Genomic DNA, 24779 nt, shown 5'->3' with positions numbered 1-24779 from the left:
AACTAGCATCCAGGCCATAACTGCAAACCCATGCTAAGCAAGGTCTCTCTTCTCTGTGTTGAAGTGTTGACATAAATTTTTAACTATTTTTTAAAAATGCACTGAGTTTGGGTTAAAAACCCACCACCAAAATGGGTATCAATGCAGCTCTGAAGTTAGAGGCATCCCAGCTTTCCCAAATCAATGACTCTCAGAGGCCAGGTACCCATGAGCCTATGTCCCCTCTCAGCACTGAAGAATGAGTTGATTTTTCTTTTTACAGCAGAAAAAAAAAAAACAACAACAAAAAACCAACCAAACAAACAAACGAAAAACCTGAGTAATATTGCACAGGAGTAGCAGAAACTGCCTCACTGGAAACAAAAACTATTTATATTAAATAAAAAGTCTGGCCAAGGCTATGTATGCCATATTTACAGCACAGAATGATGCACATGGTGACCAAACCACGGAAGCAGGTTCTGGCACTCACACCACAGAGCTTCACATTTGCCACACAAGGATAAAGTGAAGGGGAACAGCAGCAATGAGAGGGACAGGGTGTCGCATTCACTTCTGGTTCCAGAGTTGATTGGACAGCCAGTCCAGTCCTTCACAGAGCCTGTCTCCACTAATGGTATGGGTGGCCTAAATGCACCAGTTCCTGTGGCACAGGTAGTGCAACCCCAGCTCATCTGTGATCTTGACTGCATTCCTGGCACTGGGGAGGCCCTGCTTGTTGGCGAACACCAGGAGGACTGCACCCAGAAGTCATCCTCAGCCAGCATCCTAAAGAGCTCCTCCCAGTCCTTCTTTCCGTGCTATCATTGCTGTCCACTACGAAGATCAGTTCTTGTGTATTCTGAAAGTAGTAGTGCCACAGAGGCCAGATGTTTTCTTCACAGAGGCCCATGTTCCACATGGTTAAGCTGATGTTCCTGTACTCCATGGTTTCCACATTGAAGCTTGTGGAAGGGATGGTGGTCATGATGTCACTCAGCTTCAGCTTGTACAGGATCGTTGTTTTCCCTGCAGCACCAAGGCCCGTGATGAGGATGTGCATTTGTTTTTTGCCAAAAAGGCTTTCAAAGAGGTTGACAAAGATACTCCCCATGCTTGTGGACAGCTAGAAGGATGCTGGCCAGGGACACCTCAGTGACTGCTGCTCTGAGCTATGTGTTGGTTTTGCTCCCTAATACATTTTAAACATGAAAATCATGCAAAGTACCTTTTTCTATCACAATGGAATGAAACAAGAGATCAATAGCAGAGGGAAAACTGGAAAATTCATGAATATATGGAAATTATAAAACACACTCTAAAATAACCAATGCATCAAAAAATTAATAGCCAGGGAAATCAGAAAATATTTTGTGACAAGTGAAAGTGAAAACATAGCACAGCATAATTTATAGAACGCAGTGAAAGCAGTGCTGAGAGAAATATATAGTTATAAATGTTTACACTAAAAAAATCTCAAATCAACAATCTAGCTTTACACCTTAAGAAACTAGGAAAAAATGTTCAAATTAAATCCAAAGCTAGCAGAAAGAAGAAAATAATAAAGATTAGAGTAGAAATAGATGAAATAGAAAATAAGAAACAAAATTAATAAAACAAGAACTGGTTCTTTAAAAATATAAACAAAAATTAAGAAACCTTTAGCTAGACTATGAAAAAAATGAGAAGACTAAAATTAGAAATGCAAGAGGGAATATTACTACTGATTTTACAGAATGAAAAAGAATTATAAAAATGTATTATGAACAAAAGTACAATGAATTTGTGTGCCAACACATTGGATAACCTACCCATTCCATATTCTTAGCACAATAGATTATAATTTATTTCCCCAAATATAAATAATATCTTTTATGTTCTTTCTATATATACGCTGTTCTTTTTCTTCTAACACCCTTTCATTGCCTTCCTCATTCACAAAAGACCAACTAATTCTTCATATTTCAGCTAATATGGTGTTTTTCCCTGAAAAATCTAAGTAGAATGAGTAATGAGGGAGAGAATGAAGATATATCTTAGAGAAAAGGGCCTGTAACTGAAGAATGAAAGGCAAGGGTGTATGTAAATTTGAGTATGAATGGAGGTTGCCCATGAAGTCTTAGAAAAGTTAATCAATTGTAACGGGGGAGAAAGATAGAAAAAGGAAATGGATGGAAATATAGAGGTGGGCAGATGAAGAACTTTTTCTTTGATACTTAGATTTTTTCAACATCATCAATTTTTAAAAATTAGGCGTGTGTTTGCATGGTGGGACATGCCTGTAGTTCTGGCTACTTGGGAGGCTGAGGTGGGAGGACTGCTTGAGTACAGAAGGTCAAGGCTGCACTGAGCTGTGATGGTGCCACTGCTTTCCAGCCTGGGTGACACAGAGAGATCTTGTCTCAAAAAATAAAAAATAAAAAAATTAAGCATATGGAATGGCACTTCTTTCAGATATATGTGTCCAAATGTCTAGAAACAACTGAGTCTCACGAAGTCGAGTTTGCTTGTGGGTCTCTACCTCCACAACTTTCACCATACACTTGATGATAAGATAGAAGAAAATGAGCAGTAAAACAATACCTTCATGTTAGTAATTTAGGGACGATGAAAAGGAAGAAATAAAATCTGGACTTTTGACATCTTCTTGACATTCAGGACAGACTTACTAGTAGAATTTTTCCTCTTTGGAGGGATGCAACAAAAATTTAGTCATGTTGAGTGGGTTCAAGCTTCTTGAATTGGGGGAGAAAAGCAAAAACAATGAAGCTGATACATTATCCTGTTGAATTTCTTTTATTAAAGTTTAGAGAATGCCTGTGACTAATTTCTTGGTCTTCACAGACTTAGCATTGTGTGCAGATCAAGCAGCAGAAATGAGGAAAGAGGTACAGGTGGTAAGTCTTGGAAGACAATGAGAAGGTAAACATTGTAGCTTCAAAGGAACTGCCTGCGTTCACAGTGGTGATAAAGCTCAAGGATGACTCCTTCCTACCGTGAGTTAAATGAGGTGTGAGAGGAGAAAAAAAAGTCTCTACTTGGTAGAACAGTGAATGAAGTTAGAGAGAACTAGGTTTTAGTTAAGGCAGAGAAGTGAAGTGTACCTTTTAGAGAAATATTGATTCATTTTCAAATATTTATTAACATGTGTTCTGTATGAGACCCTGATCTAGATAAACAGATGATATATTTCTTCTCTTCTACAACCTTGCTACTAGAAAATGCATCACAATGAAAGTAAGTCTCAGACAAAATCCCAACAAACTTAAAAACATTTATTAACAAGCAGACACAAAAACAGTCATGTAACCTATTTTTGTAAACTGGAGAGAAGTCCATGTTCTTTGTCCTCACAGTCTCTGATATGCAGATGCAATGATATCTGACAGTAGGAACTAGTTGGATCTGGAATTAATTGCCTATGGGGAATAGAAAATCAGCATTTCTCAAACTATTTGTTGTAATAACCAGGATTTTTAAAATTTCTACCCAATCATAGACCAATACTTTTGTAAAACATAATAGAAATAAAGTACTAGAAGTTTTGACCTCTAGTAATGGTAATGTGGCTGTAGTAGACTAGTCTTCCTGATTACAAGTATAAACTTCAGACTAAATGTAAAAAGCAATTTTTGAATGCATTGGTGAATGACCATTGAAAGAAGGGAGGCATACTAAGTGAAAACCACATTTGCTTTATTATTCTGCTGACTATAACTCCTAGTCTGTCTTGCACATGGGCAATGGAGCTTAAGCAGAAAGCTGCAGTTTTATTGAGCTGATGAGTTAAAGGTCAGGATTTGGGGATGACAGAAAAGCTGGAAATTGAATGGGATAGCTCAGAGAAGAACAGGGGACATCCAAATTTTCATACAGTTTCAAATCCTTGAATGAAACCTGAACTTCTTATGGTCATAACAACACTTCTGGAGTGATACTTCCAATAGAAATAAAGAAATGGCAGCCTGAAAGAGCTGGTCAGAGATTTTGCAAATTTCCCAGTGCTGGAGAGACAGAGTTTGGAACGGCTGTTCTATCACGTAAGAAGGAATCAGAAAACACCTTGATTTTTCCACTGAAACCCCAAACAGTCAGCCTTAGGAATAAGGATCACATTCTAAAACTAAGGTTTATACCTTAGCACTAAGGGAAAAATGGAAACAGACCCTCCCTAACGAAGTCTAAAATCAAATTTCAACAGGATTAAGATGATCAGTCGTAATATAACTGCACACGAGAATAGACCCCAGAACTTTCCAGAGGAAGATAAAATCTAGAATATGTACAGCATGGTCTATAATGTATACTTTAGAATTTAAAAATTACTAGTCTTTGGACACATAGAAGAAAAAATAATAGTAAATAGAAACAGACTTACAGAGGACCCAGATATTGAAACTAACAGAAGATTTTAAAGTAGGAATGTTACATTTGTTTTAACAAATTTGCAGAAAAGGTGGATATAATAGATGAGGATATGGGATATCTTTGGAAATACATAAAATTCAAAAAGAGTCAAGTGGAAATTAAAAATATAGTATCTGAAATAAAAACATAATTGAATAAAATGAACCTTTTAAAAAAATTCAAAGAAAAAAATCCATTTCCATAAAGATAGATCAATAGAATTTTTCAAAGTGAAACAAAAAAGAAAAAAAAGACAGAAAATTAAAGATCCTCCATGACCCGTGGTACCATATTACATAATAAACACATATAATTTAAGTCCCAGAAAGAAAAAAGACAGAAAATAGAACCAAATAAGTTTCAAAGAATAACTAACAGAATGTTTTCCAAATTAGATTAAAAACATCAACTCACAGATGCAAAAAGCTTACTAAGCATTAAACAGAATGAATGCAGAGAATGCTATAGCTGGACACATCAAGAGTTAGAAAGTTTAAAGGCAGTCAAAGCAAAAGAGATGCATTACACACACATTACAGTGATAGGAAATGGTTAGCTTCTCAAATAAAAAAAAATGGAGGCAAGAAGATAACGGAATGACGTCTTTAAAGAGCTAAAATAAATTTCAACATTTTAATATTTCTGATAATATTCTCTGTTATGAGGTCTATTTTCCCTGATATTGCCGTCACTACTCTAGATTTCTGATGTTTGTTCTTTGCATGTCATATCTTATGCCAACCTTTGGCTTTTAAATTACTTGGGTGTTTATAATTAAAGCAAATTTCATATAGCATATACCATGTAATAATGGTAAGTGAGCAAATTCACCAAGAAGACATAAGAATATTAAATGTATATGCAGCCAATATCAAAGTTTCAAAACATAAGAAGTGAAGAAATGACAATATTGAAAGGCAGAATACAGAAATCTACAATTTTGTTGGAAGTTTTAATACTCTTCTCTCATTAATTGATTGAACAAGTAAATAGACAATCAAAGAGGATATACAAGACAAACAATACTGTCGAACTTACTAGCATTCTCCCAAACAATGGCAGAATATATACTCCTCTTCATATACACATAGAAAATTCACCATATGCTGGGCCATAAAACTTGAAGTTTCAGTGGATTTCTAAAGAAAGAAATCACGCAGAGCATGTCTTCTGATCATAATAGAATTAAATTGAAAATGAACAACATAAAGATATATGGATAATTCCTAAATATGTGGACATCAACACTCTTTGAAATGATTCATGAGTCAAAAATGAAATCGTAGGGTAATATTTTCAACTAAATGAAAAATTTAAATATATTAAAAATTGGGAGGTATGGTTAAAGTAGCATTTAGAGGGATATTTTTAGTTTTATGTGCTTATATTAGAAATAATGATAGGTTTAATGTCAAGAAACTTATATTTCTTACCTTATGAAACCAGAAAAAGACAAGTAAATTAGTCATAATATGTATACAAAAGGCAATAGTAGGCCAGACGCAGTGGCTTACACCTGTAATCCCAGCACTTTGGGAGGCTGAGGCAGGCAGGTCACTTGAGGTCAGGAGTTAGAGACCAGTATGGCTAACATGGTGAAACCTCATCTCTACTAAAAATATGAAAATTAGCCAGGTGTGGTTGTGGGCGCCTGTAATCCTAGCTACTCAGCAGGCTGAGGCAGGTAAGTTGCTTGAACCAGGCAGACAGAGGTTGTAGTGAGCTGAGATTGCACCACTGCACTCCAGCCTGGGTGACAGAGGGAGACTCTGCCTCAAAAAATATAATAAAATAAAGCAGTAATAAAGCTCACAGCAGAAATCCATGAAATACAATACAGACAAATAATAGAGAAAGTAAAAGCAAAGGGCCTTTTTGAAAGGAACAATACAATTGATAGAATTCTATTCATACCGATCTGAAAAAAACAGAAAAAATTACCAATATTAGGAATGAAAGAGGAGACATTACCTAAATATATTACAGATATTTGAAGAATAACAAGGGAATAATACAAACAACTTTATGCCAATATGTTCATCAACTTAAATGGATAAGTGCATTGAAATACACAAAACATCAAGTCTGACTTGAGAAGAAATAGACAATCTGATTGTCCTTGTACATTTTAAATAAATTGAATTTGTGATAAGACCTTTCCCACAAAGAAAACTCAGAGGGCTTCAATGACAAATATAACAAATATTTAATGGAACAATAGCTCTAATCCTAGAAATCTCTTTCAGAAAATAGAGGAGGGAGCTCTCATCAACTCATTTTACGAGGCCAGCATTGTCCTTGTACCAAAACCACACAAAAACATTACAGGCAAACTACAGATAAATATTCTTCATAAATATAGTCACATATCCTTAATCCTTAACAAAATGTTTAGCCCATTTTTGGTTGGATGGGATCATATTGGTTTGTCCAATGATTATGTGTAGAACTCATATATGTCATCTCTCTATTGAGGCATTTATTGTTGATTTAAAGCTCTTGAAAACTGTAAGGGACATTATTCTTGAACTTGAGAATTGATGAATATTTGTGTCCAATAGCCTGCTAGTTATACTCAACCCTAACTATTCATGGATTTTGTATTTGCAAATTTGTCTATTCAATAAAATTTACTTTTAACACTAAAATCAATACTTGTGGCATTTTCATGGTTATTCACAGACATGCATGGAATGGTGAAAAATTTGAGTCGTCTGACATTGATGTTAAGAGCTGAAATCAAACAAGGTGAGGCTTTGCTTTCTTGTTGGGGCTCTCACACTGTCCTTTTCATTTAGTGCCACAGTTTTTTTATGATGTTTATTGGTGATTCTGCTGTTCAGAATGGCTCCTAAATGGCATAGTGTTGAAGTGCTGTCTACTATTCCTAAGCACAAGAAGGCTGTGGTGTGCCTCATGGAGAAAATGTACCATCAGATAAGCTTTGTTCAGGTATGAGTCATACTGTTATGAGCTGTGAGTTTAATGTTAATTTATCAACAACATATAAGAACACACAAAACAAGATTATGTGATCTGAGAGACCACAATAGGTACGCCCTTATCAACTAAGATAAAACCTAAAGTTAAGGTTATGAAAACAAAGTTACTTATGGGTCAGGATTCAGGGCCCAGCTGGAATGGCAAATTTCTAAATTCCTATGGCTCTAAATTCCCTACAGTAGGAGCTGTTGGACCCCTTCTAACTCTGCTTTGCAACCCAGACCACTATAACTCTGGTTGGACAGAGGACCAACCTTACAAACATTCTTTTATCATAAGCAATTGCAGATCTCAAGTCAGTTTTAGCCAGCTTGTAGCAGCTGTGCACAAACTGTCTTTGTATCCTATAGTTCATCTTTTGATGTAAAGAGCCAACTTCCCTCTCATTTTAATGCTAAAATCCTGCCCCCAAATGAACATGGGATGTATGTTACACATATGTTTACCCATTGCACATACACTTGACTCACTTCATAAATACATATAGCTTTACCCTAAAATCTGCTTACTATATATGACTCTGCTGTGTGAAACAGGCCCTGTGAGGCATAAAACCTAGCCTTTCTCCCCCTCATTGTACAGAGAGCACTTTCTGCACACACCAGTGATGGTCTCTTCCTGGTTTGCAAACTGATACTTCCAATAATGCTCTCCTTTCTATTATCTAGTCATTCTAGTGGTCTTTCGGATGAAAGTTGGGTATTAATCAATTGACAAAAATGTTGTGACCAGATGCTAGCAGGAACCTAAACTTGTGTTTCCCCAGGAACAGTTGTTCAATATTTGCTAATGTAGTATTCACAGCGGCTTTATAGAACATGAATACTGTAAATAATGAGAATCAAATTTACTTCTTCTGAGAATCCTTTCATGTCTCACACAAAACATGCTTGGGAAAAAAGCTAACACACTTCTCAGCTGATAAAAATACCCCTCATTTTTTTACATTAGACTTGTTTCTTATATTCAGTAAGGTTGTCAACAAAAAGAGTCAAGCTCTCTAAAACATTTGAAGAGATTTATTCTGAGCCAATTGTGAGTGACTAATGGCCCATGACACAGCCCCACATCCTGAGAACATGTGCCCAAGGTGGTTGGGCTACAGTTTGGTTTTGTACATTTTAGGGAGACATAAGACATTAATCAATACATGTAAGATGAACAATGGTTTGGTCCAGAAAGGCAGGGAAACTCTAAGCAAGGACTTCCAGGTCACAGGTAGGTTCAAAGACTTTTTGATTGGCAGTTCGTTGAAAGAGTTTATCTAATGACCTGTAATCAGTGGAAGGGAGTGTGTCTGGGTTAAGACAAGGGGTTGTGGAGACCAAGGTCCTTATTATGCAGGTGAAGCCTCCAGGTAGCAGGCTTCAGAGAGAAGATTGTAAATGTTTCTTATCAGACATAAAAAGATGCCAAACAGTTAATTCTCTCCTGTCTCAGGATAAAGACCTGGAAAGGGAAGAGGATTCTCTGTAGAACATAGATTTTCCCCACAAGAGACAACTTTGTGGGGCCATTTCAAAATATGTCAAATAAATATATTTTGGGATAAAATATTTTAATTTCTTTCTGGGCTTGCTATCTGTCATGCTGATATCTTCTTGCTACAAAGAATCTGATTTGTTAGTCTTAAGGTCTGTGTTTTAATGTTAATGCTGATCAGCCATGCCTGAATTCCAAAGGAAGAAGGTAAAATGAGGCATACCTGACATCTCCTTTCCCATCAGGGCCTGAATAGTGTTTCAAGTTTACTTTAGAATGCCCTTGGCTGAGAAGAGGGGTCCATTCAGTTGGTTGAGGGGGTTAGAATTTTATTTTCATTTACAGGTGCATAAAATAATCTTAAATGAAGGGTTAATTGATTTTATGAATACATGTATACACTTGTGAAACTACCAACTAGATCATGACATAGAAAATTCCATAATTTTTTCTCATATCCCTTCCTAGATAATATCCTCACCCTGATAAGCATTTTTCTGACATACATCACCATCTATTCATTTTATTTGTTTTTTTGAACTGCATGCAAATGGAATCACACTGCATGTACTCTTTTTTGTCTGGCATCTTTTGTTCGATATGATATCTGTATAACAATAGTTTATTCATTATATATCATTATGTAATATTTTATTGTATAAATTATTCACAATATATTCACTCACTGATAGACATTTGCATTACTTCCGGGGTTCATCTATTATAAATACAATTACTTCAAATATTCCTGTGCATGAATTTTCATGGACTTATGCTGTTGTTTTCATGAGTAAATATCTGTGGCTAGAACTGTTAGATCATAGGATAGATAGAGTTTTAGTTTTATAAGACATTGCCAGTTTTCTTAAACGGTTATAACAGCTTGCTTCTCATCAGCAATATATGAGTCCAGTACTCCACATCCCACCAACATTTTTATATTTTAGCCTTTTTATATTTTAGCCATTCTATTGAGTGTGAAATGTTATGTTGTGGTTTTAATTTGCGTTTCCTTAATGACTAATAATATTGGCTATTTAATGATATTGATAAATTAATTTCCTGTTTTCTTGTGCTTTAAGAAATATTTGCTTACCCCAATGTTATACAGGTATTCTCCCATGATATAGTCCAAAAACTTTGTTTTATCTTTTAAATTTAGGTCCATGATCCTATAGGGGATCAGAATATGCCACCATAAAATATGCCTTTTTGGCATAAAAATTTTTTTGAGCTGAGAATTTTCAGAAACCATAGTCACACTACAAACTCTGAAAACACAGTAGATGTTATCCTTTTGTAAGGGAAATTTACATCTGTAAAGGAAATGAAGATTTCTTTGTAAGAGTGTCTCCTCTCTGTATGAGGAAGACAAAAATGACTAAATCACTGGAGACTTATCAATAAAGAGAGTACTCACTTAAATCTGTATAAGAAACCTTACCCTTGTTTACCAAGCTTTTACTGAATACCTTTCCATAACCAGCCTTCCCCGCATGCTTCTTGCTTTATTTCAGTGAGATTGGTATTTAAGTCTTAATTCAAAGTCACTTCTTTAAGATTTATAGTAGTCCCCCTATCCATGGGAGATACATTCCAAGACCCTCAGTGGATGTCTGAAACCATGGATAATACCAAAGACCATATACACTGTTTTTTCCTATACATACATATCCATGATAAAGTTTAACTTATGAATGAGGCACATAAAATATTAGCAGCAATGACTAATGAAACAGAACAATTATAACAAGATACTGTTCACAAGTTTACAGACAGAAGTTTCATTATTACTGTAGATCATAGCAACTTCAGCATACATTTTTTTTTCTTTCCTTAAGTCAGTAACTTTCACCTTTTCACTTACACAAGGCACTTTTTGGCTTTCCTGTGGCATATCTGAATTGCCAGCATCACTACTCTTGCACTTTGGAATTATTATTGAGTGAAATAAGGGTCACTTGAGCATAAGCACTGTGAATCATGACAGCTGATCTGATAACCAAGATGGTGCTACTAAGAGACTAATGTGTGGGTAGTGAAGGTCATTTGGATATGGGAGACAAAAGGATGACTCACTTCCCAGGCATGCCGGAGGAGGATATCTGGCAATTTCACCACACTACTTAGAAAGGTGTGCAACTTGAAACTTATGAATTGTTCATTTCTGGAAATTTCCATTTAATATTTTCAGACCATGGTAGACTATGGCTAATCGAAACTTCAGAAAGTGAAAACACAGATAAAGGAGGACAACCGTATTCATTTGTCTGGGTATCTCCAACATATACATGAGCTTTACATGTTATTAAACTTCTGCTTGTTTTTCTCTTGTTAATTTGTCTTTTGTTAAAGGAGTCTGTCTGACCAAAAACTACTACGAAGGGTAGAAAGAAAATTATTTTTCCTTTCTTAACAATCCATTTTAAATTATATTTTAAGTATGCTATGAGCAGGGTTAATTCCTTCCTTCCTCTATATGGTTATCCAGTTGGTCCGGCAATATTATTGGAAAGACAATTTATTTGCTTTTGAAATTGAAGTGAAATGAATTAGTCTTAAATAAATTTGTCACACATATATGCCTTTATCCATATAATTTTCTGTTCCATTGAACTCTTTGTCTATCCTTTGGACTAAAACTATACCGCTTAATTCTTCAACTTTATAGTAAGTCTTAAAATCTGTACTACATGTCCTACACATTTGTCATTTTCAAAATTTTCTTGAATATCCTGGATCTTTGTGGTTCTGTATACCTTTAAAATAAACTTTCTAATTCCCTCTGTGAATTTTCTTCTGGCATTTGGATTGCAACTGTGTTAAATATGTAGGTAATTTTTCTAATAACTATGATCTTTAAAAAGTCTAATTAAATATCTGTGAATATTTATTTAGATATTTAAAAAATCTAGATAGTATTTATGGAGCTATAGAGAAATTTTAAAATGTTTTTGAATTTTAGGGATTTGTATGGTTAGGGCTTTCTGAAGCAAAGAAAACAAAACCTGAGCTAAAAAACAAGCCCTGTCAGTTAAATAATAATCGAATCAATAATGAGAATTTAAGAGACTTACCTTCACAGAGGTATGTATATTCATTTCAAGGGATTGAGTTCTGGGCCATGGAGATAAAACCCCTGGTTATAAACACAAAGATGCTTGTTTTATCTTCCCTCTAAAGACATTTATTTACATTTCAAAAGATAAATGCTCAAGATCCTTCCCTTTCTCTTTTTGAGGAATATTAACATTAAGGGGCAAAGGCTTTCACTCCCACCCTAAAGAGGAAAAGCTGGACAGCTGTCCCTGTCCTGTAGAAGCTACAGAATTTTATAACTTTATAGTTATAATTTTTTTAAACTTTTAGTTTTTATAAACTTTTTTTAAAAGTTTTAAAACTTTTTTAAAAAAAGTTTTAGTTTTTATAAACTTTAAGTTTATAGCCAATAATATAGATTCTAATACTGGTTTGATTTACTCTTTTCACATCTTCCCAAAAGGAAAATAATTGGGACAAATGGGTTGACGTGGTTAGTGCTATGAGCGGAAAGAGTCTTCCCTCTGTATCCAGGAGTTCCAAATCTACGGATTGCAGATCAAAAACATTTTTTTAAAAAGCATCTGTATTGAACATGCACAGAATTTTTTCTTGTCATTATTACCTAATAGTATAATAACTATTTATATAGCATTTACATTGTATTAGGTATTATAAGTAATCTACTGATGACTTAAATTATACAGGAGGATGTGCATGGGCTATAAGCAAATACTATACTATTTTATGGGCATCTATGAATTTTGATTTCCACAAGTAGTCCTGGAGCCAATACTCCATGGATATCAAGAAATGACTGTAATGCCCTAGAAAGCCCATGCCTACTTTTAGGCAAAATGAATAAATATACATACTTCTTGGTATTTTATTTTTTTTAGTAAAGAGAATTTGCACATCTTTCAATAAATTATATCTGAGTTTTAGAAATTCTAATATATTATTTGCAAATTTATTTTTCCAATAGTTTTTTGCTGTTTTATAAGAAGGAATATGTTTTCTATTTTGCTATTAATGTAGAAATACAGTTGATTTTTGTGCTTTAACTTGTATCCATCAATCTTACCAAATTCAGTTACTGATTTAATTGTTTCTTTGTAGATTATTCGAGAGATTTCTATGTACAAAAACATGTGGTTCAGTCTCTTTTTCTTTTTTTTATTGACTAATTCTAACACCATATCAGTTAGAATTATGTTTATATTAAGTTGGTCTTTTTCTTGGTTTAGGGAGAAAACATTCAAAATTCCTCATTAGGTATAATGATAGAAATTGGTTTTTTGTAAATATACTTTGTCAAATTAAGGAACTGCTATTGTATTCCCGCATTGTATTCTTCCCTTACTGAGAAATTAATTTTTTAAAACATAAATGCAAATTTAATTATTTAAAATGCTATTTATTCCATCTATTGAAATGATCATTTAAAAATTTATTCTGTTAATGTGGTAAATTACATTGTTTTTATTCTCACATGTTAAACTAATCTTACATTCATAAAATTTAAAAAATATATTGTATATATTTAATATATGTGATTTTATATAAATAGGTTAATATATGTGGTTGTATATGATTCACTTCCTTAGTAATATATATATAGCTAATGTTTAGTAAAAATATTGCTTATAATATTATTTTCTTTTTTTTTTCGCCCAGGCTGGAGTGCAGTGGCCGGATCTCAGCTCACTGCAAGCTCCGCCTCCTGGGTTTACGCCATTCTCCTGCCTCAGCCTCCCGAGTAGCTGGGACTACAGGCGCTCGCCATCTCGCCCGGCTAGTTTTTTGTATTTTTTAGTAGAGACGGGGTTTCACCGTGTTAGCCAGGATGGTCTCGATCTCCTGACTTCGTGATCCGCCCGTCTCGGCCTCCCAAAGTGCTGGGATTACAGGCTTGAGCCACCGCGCCCGGCCTATAATATTATTTTCTTAAGGTTCTTGTTAGAATATGGTAATTTGATATCAGAGTTATGTTGGATGCACAGAACAGATTGGGAGGCTTTCCTTTTGTTCTTTTGTGTTCAAGAGTTTGGATAAGGATTTCCTGGGCAGGATGGCTGAATAGGAATAGCTCCAGTCTGCAGCTCCCAGCAAGACCAACGCAGGAGGTAGGTGATTTCTACATTTACAACTGAGGATTACAACTCCTCGCCAGCAAGGGAACAAAACTGGATGGAGAATGAGTTTGACAAATTGACAGAAGTAGGCTTCAGAAAGTGGGTAATAACAAACTCCTCTGAGTTAAAGGAGCATGTTCTAACCCAATGCAAAGAAGCCAAGAACCTTGATAAAAGGTTAGAGGAATTTCTAACTAGAATAACCAGTTTAGAGAAGAACATAAATGACTTGATTGAGTTGAAAAACACAGCAAGAGAACTTTGTGATGCATACACAAGTATCAATAGTCAAATCAATCAAGCAAAAGAAAGGATATCAGAGATTGAAGAACAACTTAATGAAATAAAGCATAAAGACAAGATTAGAGAAAAAAAGAATGCAAAGGAACTAACAAAGCCTCCAAGAAATATGGGACTATGTGAAAAGACCAAACCTATGTTAGACTGGTGTACCTGAAAGTGATGGGGAGAATGGAACCAAGTTGGAAAACATACTTCAGGTTATTATCCAGGAGAACTTCCCCAACATAGGAAGACAGGCCAACATTCAAATTCAGGAAATACGGAGAACACCACAAAGATACTCCCCAAGAAAGGCAATCCCAAGACACATAATCCTCGGATTCACCAAGTTTGAAGTAAAGGAAAAAATTTTAAGGGCAGCCAGAGAGAAAGGTCAGGTTACCCAGAAAGGAAAGACCATCAGACTAACAGTGGATCTTTCAGCAGGAACCCTACAAGCCAAAAGGGAGTGGGGGCCAATATTCAACATTCTTAAATAAAAGAATTTCAACCCAGAATTTCATATCCAACCAAACTAAACTTCGTAAGTGAAGGAGGAATAAAATCCTTTACAGACAGCAAATGCTGAGAGATTTTGTCACCACCAGGCCTACCTAACAAGAGCTCCTGAAGGAAGCACTAAATATGGAAAGGAAAAGCCGGTACCAGCCACTGGAAAAACAAACCAAAATGTAAAGACCATCGACACTGTGAAGAAACTGCATCAATTAATGGGCAAAATAACTGGCTAGCATCATAATGACAGGATCGAATTCACACATAATAATATTAACCTTAATTGTAAATGGGCTAAAGGCCCCAGTTAAAAGGCACAGACTGGCAAATTGGATAAAGAGTCAAGATTCATCAGTGTCCTGTATTCAGAGGACCCATCTCATGTGCAAAGACACACATAGGCTCAAAATAAACAGATGTAGGAATATTTACCAAGCAAATGGAAAGAAAAAAAAAAGCAGGGATTACAATCCTAGTCTCCAAAAAAAACAAACTTTCAACCAACAAAGCTCAAAATAGACAAAGAAGGCCATTACATAAAGATAAAGGGATCAATTCAACAAGAAGAGCTAACTATCCTAAATATATATGCACCCAATACGGGAGCACGAGATTCATAAAGCAAGTTCTTAGGGACCTAAAAAGAGACTTAGACTCCCACACAATAATAGTGTGAGACTTTAACACCCCACTGTCAATATTAGATTAACAAGATAGAAAATTAACAAGGCTATCCAGGATTTGAACTCAGCTCTGGACAAAGATGACCTAATAGACATCGGTAGGAGATTGGTCAGGGTGGTGGGAAAAATTATAAGGAACGACACAGACTTTCTTGGAAGGCCAGGAAGTTTTGCAAAACTTTGGGAGAGAAGCCGAAGGCAGCTGATTCTCTTATCTGGAGGCTGAGAGCAAAGGGTAGATAACAAGGGAATGTAAAGGAACTTATCTAAAGTAAATTGGTTTACTTATGTCTCTAGAAACCAACTCATGCACAGGGCGGCTCTCTACTTGGGGGGTCAACAATCTTAATTAACCACAAATTGTGTTTGCTCCAAGCCTTTATCGTTAAATCTGTACTAAATAAATGTGAGTGTCACCAGCTTATCCAGGCTGCACTCTTGTCAGTGGTGCTAAGCCATGCGGACCCCTAGCCACGCTGTCACGGAAAATATCCATGTCAGTGTCAGCATACTTCTTTCATTGGTCACTCTGCCAGAGTCTGTCGGACAGACTAGGCAGACATCTACAGAAATCTCAACCCCAAATCAACAGAATATACATTTGTCTCAGCACCACATTGCACTTATTCTAAAACTGACCACATAATTGGAAGTAAAACACTCCTCAGCAAATGCAAAAGAAAGGAAATCATAACAGTCTCACAGACCACAGCGCAATCAAATTAGAACTCGAGTTTAAGAAACTTACTCAAAACTGCACAACTACCTGAAAACTGAACAACCTACTCCTTAATGACTACTGGGTAAATAATGAAATTAAGGCAGAAATAAATAAGTTCTTTGAAACCAATGAGAACAAAGACACAACATACCAGAATCTCTGGGACACAGCTAAAGCAGTGTTTAGAGGGAAATTCATAGCACTAAAATGCCCACAGGAGAAAGTGGGAAATATCTAAAATCAATACCCTAACGTCAAAATTAAAAGAACTAGAGAAGCAAAAACAAACAAACTGAAAAGCTGGCAGAAGACAAGAAACAACCAGGATCAGAGCAGAACTGAAGGAGATAGAGATACAAAAAAACCCTTCAAAAAAAACAATGAATCCAAGAGCTGGTTTTTTGAAAAAGATTAACAAGATAGATAGACTGCTATCAAGACTAATAAAGAAGAAAAGAGAGAAGAATCAAACAAACATAATAAAAAATGATAAAGGGGAGATCACCGATGATCCCACAGAAATACAAACTACCCACAGAGAATACTATAAACATCTCTATGCAAATAAACTAGAAATTTAGAAGAATTGGATAAATTTCTGAACACATACACCCTCCCAAGACTAACCCAAGAAACAAGTCCAATTCCTGAATAGACCAATAACAAGTTCTCAAATTGAGGCAGTACTTAATAGCCTACCAAATAAACAAAGTCCAGGACCAGGTGGATTCACAGCCAAATTCTACCAGAGGTACAAAGAGGAACTGGTACCATTCCTTCTGAAACTATTCCAAACAATAGAAAAAGACGGACTCCTCCCTAACTCATTTTGTGAGGCTGGCATCATTCTGATACCAAAACCTGACAGAGAGACAGAGACACAACAAAACAAGACAATTTCAGGCCAATATTCCTGATGAACATTGATGTGAAAAATCCTCAATAAAGCACTGGCAAACCGAATCCAGCAGCACATCAAAAGGCTTATCCACCATGATCAAGTCGGCTTCATCACTGGGGTGCAAGGCTGGTTCTACATATGCAAATCAATAAACATAATCCATCATATAAACCGAACCAATGACAAAAACCACATGATTATCTCAATAGATGCAGAAAAGGCCTTTGACAAAATTCAACAGTCCTTCATGCTAAAAATTCGGTATTGATGGAATGTATCTCAAAATAAGAAGAGCTATTTATGACAAACCCACAGCCAATATCATTCTGAATGGGCAAAAGCTGGACACATTCCTTTGAAAACCAACACAAGACAAGGATGCCCTCTCTCACCACTCCTATTCAACATAGTATTGGAAGTTCTGGCCACAGCAATCAGGCAAGAGAAAGAAAAATAAAGCATATTCAAATAGGAAGAGAGGAAGTCAAATTGTCTCTGTTTTCAGATGACATTATTGTATATTTAGAAAGCCCCATCGTCTCAGCCTAAAAACTCCTTAAGCTGATAAGCAACTTCGGCAAAGTCTCAGGATAAAATATCAATGTGCAAAAATCACAAGCATTCCTATACACCAATAATAGTCAGAGAACTAAATCATGAGCAAATTCCCATTCACATTTGCTAGAAAGAGAACAAAATACCTGGGAATACAACTTACAAGGGATGTGAAAGACCACTTCAAGGAGAACAAACCACTGCTAAAGGAAATAAGAAAGCACACAAACAAATGGAGAAACATTCCATGCTCATGGATAGCAAGAATCGATATTGTGAAAATGGCCATACTACCCGAAGTAATTTATAGATTCAATGCTATTCCCATCAAGCTCCCATTGACTTACTTCACAGAATTAGAAAAAACTACTTTAAATTTCATATGGAACCCAAAAGAGCCCATTTAGCCAATACAATCCTATGCAAAAAGAACAAAGCTGGAGGCATCATGCTACCTGACTTTAAACTATACTACAAAGCTACAGTAACCAAAATAGCATAGTACTGGTACCGAAACAGATATATAGACCAATGGAACAGAACAGAGGCCTCAGAAATAACACCATACATCTACAATCATGTTTTTGACAAGCCTGATGAAAATAAGGAATGGAGAAAGGATTCCATGTTCAATAAATGGCACTGGGAAAAGTGGCTATCCTTATGTGGAAAACTGAAACAGAACCCCTTACTTACACCTTATACAAAAATTAACTCAAGATGGATTAAAGATTTAAATGTAAGACCTAAAACCATAAAAATCCTATAAGAACACCTAGGCAATACCTTTCAGGACATAGGCATGGGCAAAGACTTCATGACTGAACCACCAAAAGTAATGGCAACAAAAGCCAAAATTGACAAATGGGATCTAATTAAACTAAAGAGCTTCTGCACAGCAAAAGAAACTACCATCAGAGTGAACAGGCAACCTACAGAGTGGGAGAAAATTTTTGCAATCTATCCATCTGACAAAGGGCTAATATCCAGAATCTACAAAGAACTTAAACTTACGAGAAAAAAAACAACCCCATCAAAAAATGGGCAAAGTATATGAACAGACACTTTTCAAAAGAAGACATTTATGTAGCCAACAAACATGAAAAAAAGTTCATCATCACTGGTCATTAGAGAAAGTCAAATCAAAACCACAATGAGATACCATCTTATGCCAGTTAGAGTGGCAATCATTAAAAAGTCAGGAAAGAACAGATGTTGGAGAGGATGTGGAGAAATATGAATGCTTTTACACTGTTGGTTGGAGTATACATTAGTTCAACCATTGTAGAAGACAGTGTGGTAATTCCTCAAGGATCTAGAACTAGAAATACCATTTGACCCAGCAATCCCATTACTGGGTATATTCCCAAAGGATTATAAATCATTCTACCATAAAGACACATGCACATGTTTGTTTATTATTCACAGTAGCAAAGACTTGGAACCAACCCAAATGCCCATCAATTTTAGACTGGATAAAGAAAATGTGGCACATATACACCATGGAACACTATACAGCTATAAAAAAGGATGAGTTCATATTCTTTGCAGGGACATGAATGAAGCTAGAAACCATCATTCTCAGCAAACTAACACAGGAACAGAAGACCAAACACCACATGTTCTCACTCATAAGCGGGAGTTGAACAATGGGAATATATAGGCACAGGGAGGGGAACATCACACACTGGGGCCTGTCGGAGGGTGGGTAGATGGGGGAGGTATAGCATTAGGAGAAATACGGGTTGATGGGTGCAGAAAACCACCATGGCACATGCATATCTATGTAACAAATTTGCACATTCTGCATGTGCATCCTAGAACTTAAAGTATAATAAAAAGAAAAAAGAAAAAAACAAGAGTTTGGATAAGACTTGTATAATTTCTTTCTTAAATGTTTGAAAAAATTTGCTTGCTCAAGTCACCATGGCCTGAAGTTTTCACTGTGGAAAGAATTAAATTACACTTACAGAAAAAGGATGATTCATATTTTCTATTTCTGTTGGTATTCATGAAGTTTTTAAAGGAATTTTGTCACTTTATGCAATCTATTAAATTTACAATTATTCTGTAATTTTCTAATACATACATTTAGGATGTCTCCCTTTTAATTGTCATTGCATTTTTTCCCATTTTTGATAGTGTAACTTGTATTTTATCATTTTCAACAATTTCTGGATCAGTCTTAGAAGGGGTTATCAATTTTAAAACATTTCCAAAGAACTAACTTTATTTCTGTGGATTACTTCTATTGTATGTCTGCTTTTTAATTTACTTTTATTCTTGTCTTTATTATTTCTTTTTTTTTTAAGTTTTTTTTTTCGGCTTAATTTGCTCTTCTTTTTCTGTTTTCTTGAGAATGGAAACAGTTTTTTCCACTTTTTGTTTTTCTAATATATGAATATAAACAATTTCCCTTTCAGCACTTAATTATATTCCTCAGCACTTAATTATATTTTGACACCTATTTTTTTCCCAAGTAAAATGCCAGAATGTACACACATCATATTTTTTATTATTATTGAGTTTGAAGTATTTTCTAATTTTCATTGTGATTGTTTTCTTGCTTATTGAGTTGCTTAGAAATGTGTTGTTTAATATCCATATATTTAGGGTATTTTCTGTTTCTCTTTCTGCTCTAGATTTTTAATTTAATACTCCATAATTTCATTTTTTTGGTAATTTATGAAGACATATATGGTCCAATGTGTGATCTATTTTCAGTAACATTTCTTATGCACTTGAAAATTGTGTATTCTGTGTTTGTTGGATGTAGTAATCCCAACATGTCATTTAGGTCACATTGGTTAATAGTATTATTCAAATCTTCTATATTCTTACTGATTTTTTTGGTCTCCTTGTTCTAATAATTGCTGAGAGAATTGTGTTAATATCTTATACTGTGATCCACAAAGGTTTATCTATTTCTCTCTTGATTTTGTCCATTTTTATTTTGTATGTTTTGAAACCATAGTTAGGTGGAAATAAAATCAGAATTTTTTTTGGTTCCTGGTGAATTGGTTCTTTAATAATAAGATGTACATCTTTAACTCTAGAAATGCTATCTACATCATAGTTTACTTTGCCTTATACTAAATTAATATAGCTATACCAGTTTTCTGTTGGTTAATATTTGCATGGTATATATTGTTGTACTCTTATACTTTTAGCATATCAACTTTTATACTTTTAAGCGTGTATATTGTGAATAGAATATATTTGGGCCATTTAAAAAAATCTGTCTTACTGTCTTCTTTTAATTGTAGTGCTTACATGCAATGTAGTTACTGGTGTAGTTAGATTAAATCTACCATGCCAGCTTGGTAAGGCTACTGTAACAAAATACTTAGACTGGGTAATTTATATAAAATAGAAATTTGTTTTTAATATTATTTGTTTATTTATAATAGTTACTGAGGCCAGAAAGTCCATGATCAAGGTTCCAGCAGATTTGGTGTCTGGTACTATTTACTCTTTGTTTTATAGATGTCACCTCTTGCTATGTCCTCACATGATTGAAGGGCCAAGCACACTACCTCAAGCCCTTTATAATGGTATAAATGCCATTCACGAGAGTGGAACTCTCATTAAATTCCATCCTAGGCCAGGCACAGTGACTTATGCCTGTAATCCCAACACTTTGGGAGGCCAAGGCAGATAGATCACCTGAGGTCAGGGGTTCCAGACCAGCCTGACCAACATGGTGAAACCCAATCTCTACTAAATACAAAAAATTAGCCAGGCATGGTGGCAGGTGCCTGTAATCTCAGCTACTCAGGAGGCTGAGGGAGGAGAACCTCTTGAACCTGGGAGGTGGAGGTTGCAGTGAGCCAAGATTGCACCATTGCACACCAGACTGTGTGACAGAGCAAGACTCCGTAAAGGTCCACCTTTTGATATACTGCTTTGAGGATTAAGGTTCAGCATAAATTTTGGATGAACAGAAACATTCAAACCATCTTATTGCTTGTTTTTAACATTTGTTTCATTTATTATTGTTCCAATATTTTCCTGCCTTTTTGTTGGATTAAACAAGTTGTTGTTGTTTTTTAAAACAGTGTCTCTGTCACCCAGGCTGGAGTGCAGTGGCACCATCTCGGTTCACTGCAACCTCCACCTCCCAGGTTCAAGCGATTCTCCTGCCTCAGCCTCCCAGGTAGCTGGGACTACAGGTGGCTGCCACCATGCCCGACTAATATTTGTATTTTTAGCAGAGACAGCGTTTCGCCAAGTTAGCCAGGCTGGTCTCGAACTCCTGACCTCAGGTGATCTGCCTGCCTTGGCTTCCCAGAGTGCTGGGATTACAAGCATGAGCCACTGCACCTGGCCAGATTAAACAAGTATTTTAAAAATTATTCAGTTTTGTCTTTTTTAGCTTTTTAGGTATATTCTTTGTATTATTCTTTGAGGGATTATGTTATCAGATATAGTAATCTTTGACTTATTCCAGACTACATTGTTAATAATTTTACCATTTTATGAGCAATTTAGAAACCTTTTGTAACTTGATTATTTTTGTAAAGAAAAAAGAAAAGGAAAAACAAAAAACCTTTCCACAGCTTAACTACATTTACCAATCTCCTGTCCTTCATGCTATTACCATTGTATATTTCACTTCTACATTTGTTATAAACTCTATAAGACATTGATGTTGTTCTTGATTTAAATAGTTTTTAAAAATTTCATATTTACCCACATATTTAACTTTTCTTCATTTCTTTCTGTACTTCTATGCTTCCATGTAGTATCAGTTTATTTTAGCCTGGATAATTTATTATTTTAGTATTTCATTTATCAAATATGAGAGGTTTTGGGTGGACTCTTTAGGTTTTCCAAATCATCAGCAAAGAGGGACAATTTAACTTCCTCTTTTCCAGTTTGGATGCCTTTTATTTAATTATCTTGCTTGATTTCTCTGGCTAGGACTTCCGTACTATGTTGAATAGGAATGGGGAAAGTGGGCGTCTTGTCTTGTTCCAGTATTTAGAGGAAGGAATTTCAACTTTTCCACATTCACTATGATGTCAGCTGCGGGTTTGTCATATAAAGGCTTTATTATTTTGAGGTATGTTCATTCTCTGTCTTGTTTATTGAGAAGTTTTTTTTTAATCATGAAGGAATGTTGATGTGACAGTAAATATTAAGTGTCAACTTGATTGGATTGAAGGATGCCTAGATGGCTGGTAAAGTAATGTTTCTCAGTGTGTGTCTGTGAGGGTGTTGCCAGAGGAGATTGACACTTGAGTCAGTGGACTGGGAGAGGAAGCCCCACTCTCAATTTGGGTGAGCATCATCCAATTGGCTGCCAGTGTGGCAAGAACAAAACAGGTGGAAAAAGGTGGGATAATCTTGTTTGCTGAATTTTTTGTTTTTTGTTTAGCTTCATTCTTTTTCCCATGCTGGATGCTTCCTTTCACTCCTCTTGCCCTTGAACATCAAACTCCAGAGTCTTTGGCCTTTGGACTCTAGGACTTGCACCGGTGGCTCACCGGGGTCTCTTGGGCCTTTGTCCACAGACTGAAGGCCACACTGTCAGCTTTCCTGGTTTGGAGGCTTTCAGACTCGGACTGAACCACTATCTGTTTCTCTCTTCCCCAGCTTCCAGATGACCAATTGTGAGATTTCACCTTGTAATCATGTGAGCCAATTCTCCCTAATAAACTCCCTCTCATGTATACATATATCCTACTAGATCTGTCCCTGATTAATATAGTTTAATTTTTTCAAATGCTTTTTCTGCATCTACTGAGATAATCAGATGGCTTTTGTCCTTTCTTCTGTTGATGTGATGTTTCATGTTTATTGATTTGCATATGTTCAATCACCCTTGCATTTTTGGTATAAATCACACTTGATCATGATGCATTACCTTTTTGACGTGCTGTTGAATTTGGTTTGCAAGTATTTTGTTGTGGATTTTTACATCTATGCTCATCAGGGATACTGGCCTGTAGTTTTCTTTTTTTGTTGTGCCCTTGTCTGGTTTTAGAATCAGGGTGATGCTGGCCTCATAGAATGAGTTTGGGAGAACTCTCTCCTCTTTGATTTTCTGGAATAGTTTCAAGAAGATTGGTATTACTTCTTTGTATGCTTTGTAGAATTTGGCTATGAATCTATCCACCCCTGGGCATTTCTTTATTGGGAGACTTTAAAAAAATTTAATTTTAATTTTTAAAGTTTGCTTGTTGTTACATTTTTTTTAAATAATAATAATTTTTTTTTAAGTTCTGGGGCACATGTGCAGGATGTGCAGGTTTGTTACATAGGCAAACGTGTCCCATGGTGGTTTGCTGCACCTACCAACCTATCACTCAGGTATTAAGCCCAGCATGTGTTAGTGGTTTTCCCTAATGCTCTCCCCACCCACCCTCCCCTGTCAGTCTCCAGAAAGTGTTGTTCCCCTCTGTGTGTCCATGTGTTCTCATTGCTCAGTTCCCACTTGTAAATAAAAACATGGTGTTTGGTTTTCTGTTCCTGCATTAGTTTGCTGAGGATGATGGCTTCCAACTTCATCCATGTTCCTGAAAAGGACACTATCTCATTCCTTTTTATGGCTGCATAGTACTCCATGGTGTATGTGTACCACATTTTCTTTTTCCAGTATATCACTGGTGGGCATTTAGGTTGATCCTATGTCCTTGCTATTGTGAATAGTGGTGCAATGAACATATGCGTGTATGTATCTCTATAATAGAATGATTTATATTCTTTTGGGTATATACCCAGTAATTGGATTGCTGGGTCAAATGGTATTTCCCGTTCCAAATCTTTGATGACTCACCACACTGTCTTCCACAATGGTTGAACTAATTTACATTCCCACCAACAATGTAAAAGCATTTCTATTTCTCTGCAACCTCACCAGCATTTGTTGTTTCTTGACTTTTTAATAATCGCCGTTCTGACTGGCATGAGATGGTATCTCACTGTGGTTTTGATTTGCATTTCTCTAATGATCAGTGATGTTGAGTTATTTCTCATACGTTTGTTGGCCACATGTATGTCCTTTTTTTGAGAAGCATCTGTCATATCCTTTGCCCACTTTTTAATGGGGTTTTCTTGTAAATTTGCTTAAG

General features: G+C 35.7%; 1 pseudogene; it reads right to left on the bottom strand.

The window, feature by feature from the left end:
* Nucleotides 1–497: 497 nt before the first annotated feature.
* On the bottom strand, nucleotides 498–1093 carry LOC105475533 (ADP-ribosylation factor 1 pseudogene; annotated as a pseudogene).
* Between the last annotated feature and the right edge of the window lie 23686 nt (nucleotides 1094–24779).

This window comes from Macaca nemestrina, chromosome 4, assembly GCF_043159975.1.
Source record: "Macaca nemestrina isolate mMacNem1 chromosome 4, mMacNem.hap1, whole genome shotgun sequence".
NCBI classification, from domain to species: Eukaryota; Metazoa; Chordata; class Mammalia; order Primates; family Cercopithecidae; genus Macaca; species Macaca nemestrina.
Note: the sequence above shows the minus strand (reverse complement) of the source record. Positions and strands in the feature narration are given on the sequence as shown.